General features: G+C 43.1%; 1 long non-coding RNA gene across 4 annotated transcripts in view; it reads left to right on the top strand.

The window, feature by feature from the left end:
• The first annotated feature begins 1,825 nt into the window (after window positions 1-1,825).
• Window positions 1,826-8,934, top strand: part of LOC128325833 (uncharacterized) — a 40,486-nt gene continuing 33,377 nt past the window's right edge. For 2 of the 4 annotated variants that reach the window (XR_008307663.1, XR_008307661.1), the window contains exons 1-3: window positions 1,826-1,987; window positions 2,635-2,799; window positions 5,299-5,337. This is a non-coding gene — a long non-coding RNA (uncharacterized LOC128325833). The remainder of the gene's footprint in view (window positions 1,988-2,634; window positions 2,800-5,298; window positions 5,338-8,934) is intronic. The other 2 variants (XR_008307664.1, XR_008307662.1) reach the window with 1 other exon arrangement.

The raw sequence follows: 8,934 nt of genomic DNA, 5'->3' as shown, positions 1-8,934 counted from the left end.
GAATTGTACAATGCCAGGTCATTAATCAGTACCAGGAAGAGCAAAAGTTCTAATTTAATGCCCTGGAGAGATATCTGCATTAATTGCTTGCCGAGTGGAAGAAACACAGTTGATTTTACTCTATTGCCTACAGTCCATAGGAGAAGCTGTGATACATTAAAGCAGGCTGGAATGTGTTCTATAACCTTTCAAGCTGGTTCATAGAATGTCAAGTTACGTCAAAGGCTTTACTTAGTCAACCATGACTGGTAGCCTCCTTATCCTCTCCATTTCATACCACAGGGGCCATGTTTTATGCCCACTCTAGAAACTATGCTTCGTTTCTCCAAACTGGACAGTCTACAGTCTCTTTCTCAGTCTACATGGAGCCTGAATTATTCAGTACAGAATTGCCAGATCATGGGCTGCAAGCTGGATTAAGCCCCAAGAAATTTTATGCAGCCTCTGTCAACCCAACATAATTGTCATCAAGGTACAGTAAAAGATTTGCCCATGGTTTTACTTAAAGGGGGAAAAAATCTTTCTAAGTTCCAAGAAACAGATATATTCAACACTTGAATGTAACACTTCTCTTGCCAATGTAATATGTGACATGTCTGTAATTACTACAATCCAACACAGTTCAATATGCTTTAGCTCACTGATTGCAGTAGAACTTTGCATGATTAATGCTGTGTTGGACTGTGACAACTGCAAGTAAATGCATATGTTTGCATCTGCCCATGCTAATGTGCTCTATAACTCTGAAGCATTTCCAGCAAGCTGGAACCAACTTTATTTGGGAGCCTGACCATTCATAAGGAAGTCAGTTTGTGCAACAAAATACATAGGGGAAGGGCTGTTGCTCAAAAGCAGGGCAGATGCATTGTATTGGAAAGGTCTAATCCCTGGGCTGTCCAGGTAGAACTGGGAAACAGCCATGTGTGCTAACCTGGAGAGCTGCTGTAGGTCAGTGTGTAGAATGTCAGTGCTAGAGACGTGCTAACTGGTATGAGATTGAGCTGGTTCACCATCGAACCAGGCCTGTTTGATGGCTTGATCTCGAGCCCAGGCTGGCTCAGGGGTTCTAATTGATTTTTTTTAAAAAAAATTTAAACTCACCACTTGATCCAGGTCATCCCTCCAGGGGGTGCTGCCACAGCCATGGAAGGGGGGTGTCTCAGAAGCTTCCCCCTCCCCCCTCTGGCCTCCCCCAGTCTTCTTTGGGCCATTAAGGCCTGTTTTGGGGCCTTTCCAGCCCTCTCCCCGCTCCCTTAAAAAAACCCAACATTTAGAATCCCCGAGCTGGGTCAAAACTGCACCGAGCCAGGTGTGTGTGTGTGTGTGTGTTGGGGCGTGTGCAAAATTGAACATGCCCAGTCTGGTTCGAGTCCAGTCCAGATTAGAATCGAACCGGGCAACCCATTTTTGTGCACACCCCATGTCAGTGTTAGGGACCTGCTGGGGCTGCTGCACAATATGAAAGGCAGCCCTGACAATAACTACAATAAACTGTGCCACTTGGTGAGTGCAGGCCCCAATATTGCCTCAGGCATCACCACCTTCTGACTGCTTCCAACGAACTTTATCGCCACTGCTGCCTTCTGTCACTTTGCTCCCCCCCCCCAAGTTGCTAACCCTGCCCCAAGTCACCCATATCAACACCCTATTCCCTGACATAGAAGCTCAGCGCTGATCACTACCCTACTTTCCCTCAGTGATGCACTGTGATGGTTGGCAGCAGCACCAGAGCTGTCAATCATCTTCTGAAGCTCAAGGAACTGCCCTCCAGGTGGGAGTGGCTTTAGAATGGAGTGGAGAGTGGCAGTTAAACTGACCAGCTGCAAGCTCAGAGTTTCAGATAGGGCTGGAAAGAGCCAAAGATAGATAGGGCTTAGAAAAGCCAGGAGATGGGTGTCTGTTGTTATAGTAACAGGGCTAGAGAGAGGATCTCTTGGGAGATGGGGTTCCAGGGAGGGACTGAGTAGGACAGGATTGGTGTCTATAGGTAGATGATCCAACTGTGGCTACCTCCGTCAAACTGTCTATCTGAACATATACACTGTGTAGAGTGTCTGCCAGTCTAAGTTGTCATAAAACCTTACATCATACCTTATATATACTGTAACCAAGTCTTGCTATTGTTGTTATAGTAACCATCAAGAGTGTAAATCCCTGCTTTAGCAGAGAGAGAAACCTTTACGCTGCTTGTACATAAATAAACCTGCCTTTGTTTTATTTTAAAGTTCACTCATTGTCCAGTGAGTTATATTTTCTCCCCTTGCAACCCTCAGCTATACTACAAAGGGGTTGTCAGGACACAAACCTAAGCAAGAAGAGCTTGGTGGTGGCAGCAAAGGTTAAATAAAGGGAAGTTGAAATAAATACATATTTCTTGATAACATTGCTCCGCATTGTTGTTAACCTCTCCAGTTTTGAGCAGAGACCACTCCCCCCCCCACTAGCAATGTCCCAGAGACACTGAGCCCCTCCCTCAGGTCAGGGTATGGCTCATCACGTGCACTCTGTAGCAGGCAGTGGTCATTCACCTTTTCTGGCTGGACTCTCTCTCACGGCCATCACTTGTGTAGATGCTCCAGTTTTTGCTCCCCCACCCCTGCACCAGACTTCTCTACATTGTTTTCTCTATTTCAGAAGGAGACAAAAGTGGACAAGTTGGTGGAGGGAAGAGGAAGAGCATGAGTGAGTGAGCCAGTACGGTGGTGTCAATGAGAGACCTAATGGCCAGGGAAATTGGATGCCCACTAATAGGGGCAGGTTACCCTGTTAGCTTCAAGCTTAGAGCCGAGACAAATATTGGTAAGTATTCAAAATTGGCTCAAATCTCTTATTTTGTGCAGTTAAAAAAATGTTATTATTAAAATTTGCATTTTGAATGTGAAATTTCACTTGAAAATTTGAGTCCATTACTTTTCTGTGGAGAGTATCTCTTGATTGCTTTGGCAAGCATGAAATCTGAAAGATGATAACCTATGAAATATTAAACAACTTTGCAAACTGCCTATCAAATGTCATATACTAAATAACATTATGTAGCCACCTAATGGCGCAGCGGGGAAATGACTTGATTATCAAGCCAGAGGTAGGCGGTTTGAATCCCTGCTGGTATGTTTCCCAGACTATGGGAAACACCTATATCGGGCAGCAGCGATATAGGAAGATGCTGAAAGGCATCATAGGAACATAGGAAACTGCCATATACCGAGTCAGACCATTGGTCTATCTAGCTCAGTATTGTCTTCACAGACTGGCAGTGGCTTCTCCAAGGTTGCAGGCAGGAATTTCTCTCAGCCCTATCTTGGAGAAGCCAGGGAGGGAACTTGAAACCTTCCCAGAGCAGCTTCATCCCCTGAGGGGAATATCTTGCAGTGCTCACACATCAAGTCTCCCATTCATATGCAACCAGGGCAGACCCTGCTTAGCTATGGGGGCAAGTCATGCTTGCTACCACAAGACCAGCTCTCCTCTCCCAGACCAGCTCTCCTCTCCCATCTCATACTCCGTGGGAGGATGCAATGGTAAACCCCTCCTGTATTCTACCAAAGACAACCACAAGGGTCTGTGGTCACCAGGAGTCGACATTGACTCAATGGCACACTTTACCTTTACCAATTATTAGATGCTGTCAAATATAGCACATAATTGCACATCAAGCATCAAACCACAAACTGAATTGCATATCAGCAGTCAATTATGAGGGTGCTACTGGTTAGCAATCTGTTCTGATGTTAGAGCATCAGAGGATGCTAGCCTGTCATAGTGCTGCTTGGTACAGACTGAACTGTGCCAGGACTTGGCTGCCATGATCCATAGCCCTCTAGCGATGGAAGGAGGGCTGCAGGCCAAACAAGGAGCCTTCAGTGGCTCTGTGCTGATGGCGTCTTGTGCAGCAGACCAGATGCAGAGAAGGAATGGGAGTGTTATTCATGTCTCTCCCCTCCTTCCAAACATCATTTCCATTTGTATGAATTTGTTCCTGAGGGCTGAGTAGTATAGCACTCATAAATGAATAAATATATGGTCTTGATAAATTTGGCAGAACATTGTCTTTGCTGAACATATTGCATTTTGCTCTGTACTTTACAACTTGCCCTTCAAATATTCTCCAGTTTGAATTGGCCTGATCTGAGGTGATAGCTTTTGGTTGTTCTCTGCCAGGCTCTTAGAAAACTAAACCCAAAGCACAGGAGAGTGTGCTGCACATATAATTGGAGGCTATTAATTTTATTTTCCTAAAATTAAGCACAGAATAGGTTTGTCGTTGTATGCTTCTAAATGGTATGCTTCTAAATGGTGAGACTATCCCCAAAGAGCTGTACATGACTAATAACATTTTCAAAAAACCTATTGGGAATAATGAGTGTGTGAAATGTTCTATTAGGGGGGAAAAATCTGACAAGCATGAATGATTGACTGATGACCAAAATTCTCAACATTTATGATCATTACAATGTGAAAAAAGTAATTATGAATAGGGCATATCCGTTACATTAATTAGCTGTAATGGATGCTCACAGCTAGTGAAATGAACAGGAACAATTTAAGGTAATAATATACAATTAACATTTTGGACTATTTCAAATCATCTTCTCATTAGAAACGCTGCTATAGATACCCATCATTAAACTGACTGTAAGCTTTTTCTAGTTTTCATTCAAACATCTGAGATGTGCTGGTGTAGTTTTCTTTACAAATATTTACTGTCATTTAATGATTTTTTGAAAGTCAAACTTACCTAGATCTGTGGCAACTATTGAATAGCTCAGTCCCTCCTCCTGGATCACCAGGGGGATCTGTCATGGTGTGGCTGTCACCTTGTCTTTCTTGCACCAAGCTGTTTTTTAAACTAGGTTCACTTATGCCTGGTCCACTTATGACTAAAGGCAAGCAAAGCTCAATGCCCTTCCACTCAATTTGGAATTGGTTCACTATTTATAAAGGTTCTCAGATAACCTTTTTTTGGGAAAAGTTGAACTTTTCCCAAGAGTTTTCTCTTGGGTCATAATGTTGGCATCCTTCATCAAATTTCCTTATCAGTTTTAACTGCCCATCAAAAATCTATTTGTTTTTCACAGCTTATCTGGCTGATTTCTTTACCTGATGGTAATGCCAAAAACTGTGCTTGGTGAACACATACATTCTTACTAAAACAAATAAACGTTTGTTTTGGCATAAGATACATTTCAAATGTTTAATTGCTGATATTTTCTGTCTGAACTTCCCCCCTAAAACCGTGGTCTTGAAGATACTTCTATTACATCTATAAGAGTAAAAGCATCTAATTTGCATTTAACATAGGGGCCTTGTGGAAGAACAGTGTTGGCACTACAAGTTCTGGTAAGAACTAATCTTCCCACTTTCCTTTCACTATCATCTTAATTCATAATTACTGTCTTCACATGTTAGCCTACTTGCATCTCAAATGTTCATGCATCCACCATCTTGAACTGGGGTAAATGACATCATCACAAACTACACCATTGAGGCAGAGTCTACTAAAACTGTATCAAATTTGGTCCAAACTAGTTAGACAATTCACGTTAGCCCATTTGCACCTCAAATTTTCACACGTCCACCAAATTGAATTGGGGTAGATGACATCATCACAAACTCCACTGCTGAGGTGTCCCTATGTGTCTCTACAGCTATACCAAATTTGGTTCAAATTGATCTGCAGTTCTGCCTCAAATGTTCATGTGTCTGCCATCTTGATTTGAGATGGATGACATCATCACAAACTGTGCCACTGAAGTGTCCCTACAACTGTATCAAATTTGGTTCAAATTGGTCCAGGCATTGAAAAGTTGATAAGGGTGCACACACACACACACACACACACACACACACACACACACACACACACACACAGAGAGAGAGCTGAATCTCATAAGTATACTTTCCAGTAGGGTAAGGAAGTTAAGAGCAGTGTCCACATACCACTCAGTGTCCAGCAGGCGGTTTCTGCACTGTTCGTGCTGCTGAGGGCATTTGAAAAATAATAATAGCTGTAATGTCACACAACTGCATTTGCACAATTTTAGGCATTTGCAAAACACCAATCTTGCACAACAACATCATTTAAAAAAATGCCCTCAGCAGTGCGGGTGATGTGAAAACTGCCCTTGGGACACTGCAATATGTGAGCCATTGGGGCTAGGAGGATGGCATAAGGCAGTGAATAAAAAGCTTCTGCTTCTGCTGCAGATCCTACAGTTAGGATCATTAGGATTGCCTAGGCTTGCCCACAGTTCCCTAGAGCCTTAAAAGCAACCTTTGTGGGGTGTGCGTGTTCTCCCTTCTCCGTATGAACTGTGGTTAGTCTCAAGGACTTGGATGCAAACTGGACTGAAACTAATAGTACACAACTTTTCAGTCAATGTTCAATTTGTTATACATCCAAGCTGGGAAAATCCATATTCTAAAAGCAGGTAAGAACAAACATCAGGAACATTGCTACTGAAAAACATGTGTCTCATTCAGCTCGTGGGCTGTGTTTGGCGTGGTGGCTCACAGTATCCGAGTGCTAGGGTTACCACTTTTATCTTAGCAAATTATGGACCGTCCAGCCATTCCCTGTATTGGTGATTCGAACCAAGTAGGATTGTCAAGAGATTGATTGCTTCTAAGTATAATTATGGGTATCTAGTAATATTATTTTATATGTATTATTAAAATTAGAGGTGGGAGGGAAAGGTCACTCTAAACAAGTAATTCCCAAACTGTATTTGAACTGTTGTTTTCTCATGATAAATAAATTATATTAATCAAGATTCCTATAAGCCCAAAGTACCAATTCACAGAGGACATTCACTTCCTGTGATGTCTCTGTGGTGTCTCTGCATTCTCACTGCTTTGGCATTTTCTCCCTCCAACTATTTTCTGCTGGAGATGGATAATTCTACCCAATCTCTGCATTCGGTCTGATTAAAACATGTAAGGATGTAGATCCTTAACAAATTTCCCTATCCTTAAAGCAGACTGCCTGTTACATTCCTGCATGAGATAAGAACATAAGAAGAGACCTGCTGGATTAAGCCAAAGGCCTATTTAGTCCTGCATCCCGTTTTGCACAGTGGGCCTCTTGGAAGCTCATGAGCAGGAGGAGAAAGCATACTCCATTTCCCAGCATTTCTCTCCTGCAACTGGAATTCAAAAGCATACTGTCTCTGAGTTATGCAGACAATGGAATTATGCAGCCAATGCCAGTTTCAGTACCTGGCATTTGTAGGTATGTCTGGGAAAAACTCATGTCTGATATCCTGGAGAGCTTTTTTCCTGTCAGTGTAGACAGTGAGGTCATGCACACAACCTCCAGCTGCCACTCAGGAGGGCTGCAGGGAAGGAAGGAACTTGCCTGCCTGCCATGGCAGATGAGTGGCAGCCATCTTTGCCTCTGGCATCACACACAAATGGCGGCGAAGGTGAACACTGGGAGTGGAAGGACTTCCCCCTCCTTCATCCCAGAGGGCCTTGTGCCACAAGCACTGTGGCTGCTCACATTAGGGCAGCTGCCGTGCTTGGTGTGGTCCTCCTTCCCCCAGTATGCATGCGCCCCAGCCACATGTATAATGATGCCACGCAGGACTACAGGAAGCAGTGCTGCAGCCCCACCCAACTGTTTCCTAAAATGAGCACTAGTGGGGCGGGGGTGAGCAGGTAAGGAGCTCCTTACCTGCATCTTAAAGGTACCCCTCTCTGCCCTCCGAGACATCTCATATGCCGGCCTTTGAGCCTGTTTGGCACTTGTAAAAAGGAAGTGCCTAACAGGCTCATGCTCATCCCTAGTGGCGATTATTCACATGATCACCTCCTGAGGTTAAACGATCCACTGGTTCATTTAAGCTTGGTAAACCACTGGGTCAAAAAGTCAGACTACCCTCTTCTGGAGCAGCAGGGATCCCTCCGCTCCTGGCGTTCCAGACAACACAAGCTGCCTAGGGTAACCCAGGCAGCTCATGTTGTGAGAACAGCCTCAGTATTGAGCTAGATGGACCAAAGGTATAATTCGGTATGAAGGAGTTTCCTATGTGCCTATGTAGTCATGCATACTTTTTAAAGTAAATCGTTTCAGGTACATTTTCTTTACTTCTTGTCTTAACTATACAGGGATGTCTGTGCCTGTATAATAAGCACAAATACATATGCAAAAAAGCAATGTTATCACCACTGCACACAAAAAAAGTATTTTTTAGGAAATATTTACATCAAAATTGCTTCTTTCAACCTGAAAATTGATACTGGAGAATATCTGTGGAGAGATCTGATGCCACTCTACTACAATATCTTTGTGATTTGGGATGGCTTTAGGAAGTCTATTCCCTTGATCTAGTAAACAATCTGCAATCCTGTAATGCTGTTAGACAAAAACTCTTATTTGTGCATGACAGAAATGAATGTTTTGACATGAGAGTCTGTGTGGAGAAGGAAGTTGGCAGTTACATGAGACTGCAAGAAGGAACTGCCTTCAGTTTTCAGTTCTGTGTCCTTCAAATTCTTTCCAGCAGGGATCTATGAAAGCTTAGGATGATAAGGTTACAAGAGAACGGCTCTCACGGTTGGAATAAAATAGGCACTCCTGGGTGGACTGTCATCGTTACTGTTCAAGGTCACTTCTTTTTATTACTATGGGCCTTTATAAAGAGCTATAATTCATCATTACTTAGACATGTGATGCATCATTTTCTGCGATACGTCTCTGATTTATTTCATTCTAAAGATGACGGCCCCTCAGCTTCTCTTGTTCCACCACTGCATTAAAGGAAGAATCCACCTAGCTGCTCACTGGGGCATTTCTCCCCTTCTATCAGCATTTTTGTTAAAACAAAACACTTTATGTCTCCAAGCTTTTCAAATGCTGCATACTGCTTCACAGATTATGCTAAATATTCCGGTCCATCTGCACCAGTTAATTTTCACCTGCTTTGTTCTAGCATA

Source organism: Hemicordylus capensis, chromosome 5 (assembly GCF_027244095.1).
Source record: "Hemicordylus capensis ecotype Gifberg chromosome 5, rHemCap1.1.pri, whole genome shotgun sequence".
NCBI classification, from domain to species: domain Eukaryota; kingdom Metazoa; phylum Chordata; class Lepidosauria; order Squamata; family Cordylidae; genus Hemicordylus; species Hemicordylus capensis.
This window is presented reverse-complemented; position numbering and strand designations above follow the sequence as displayed.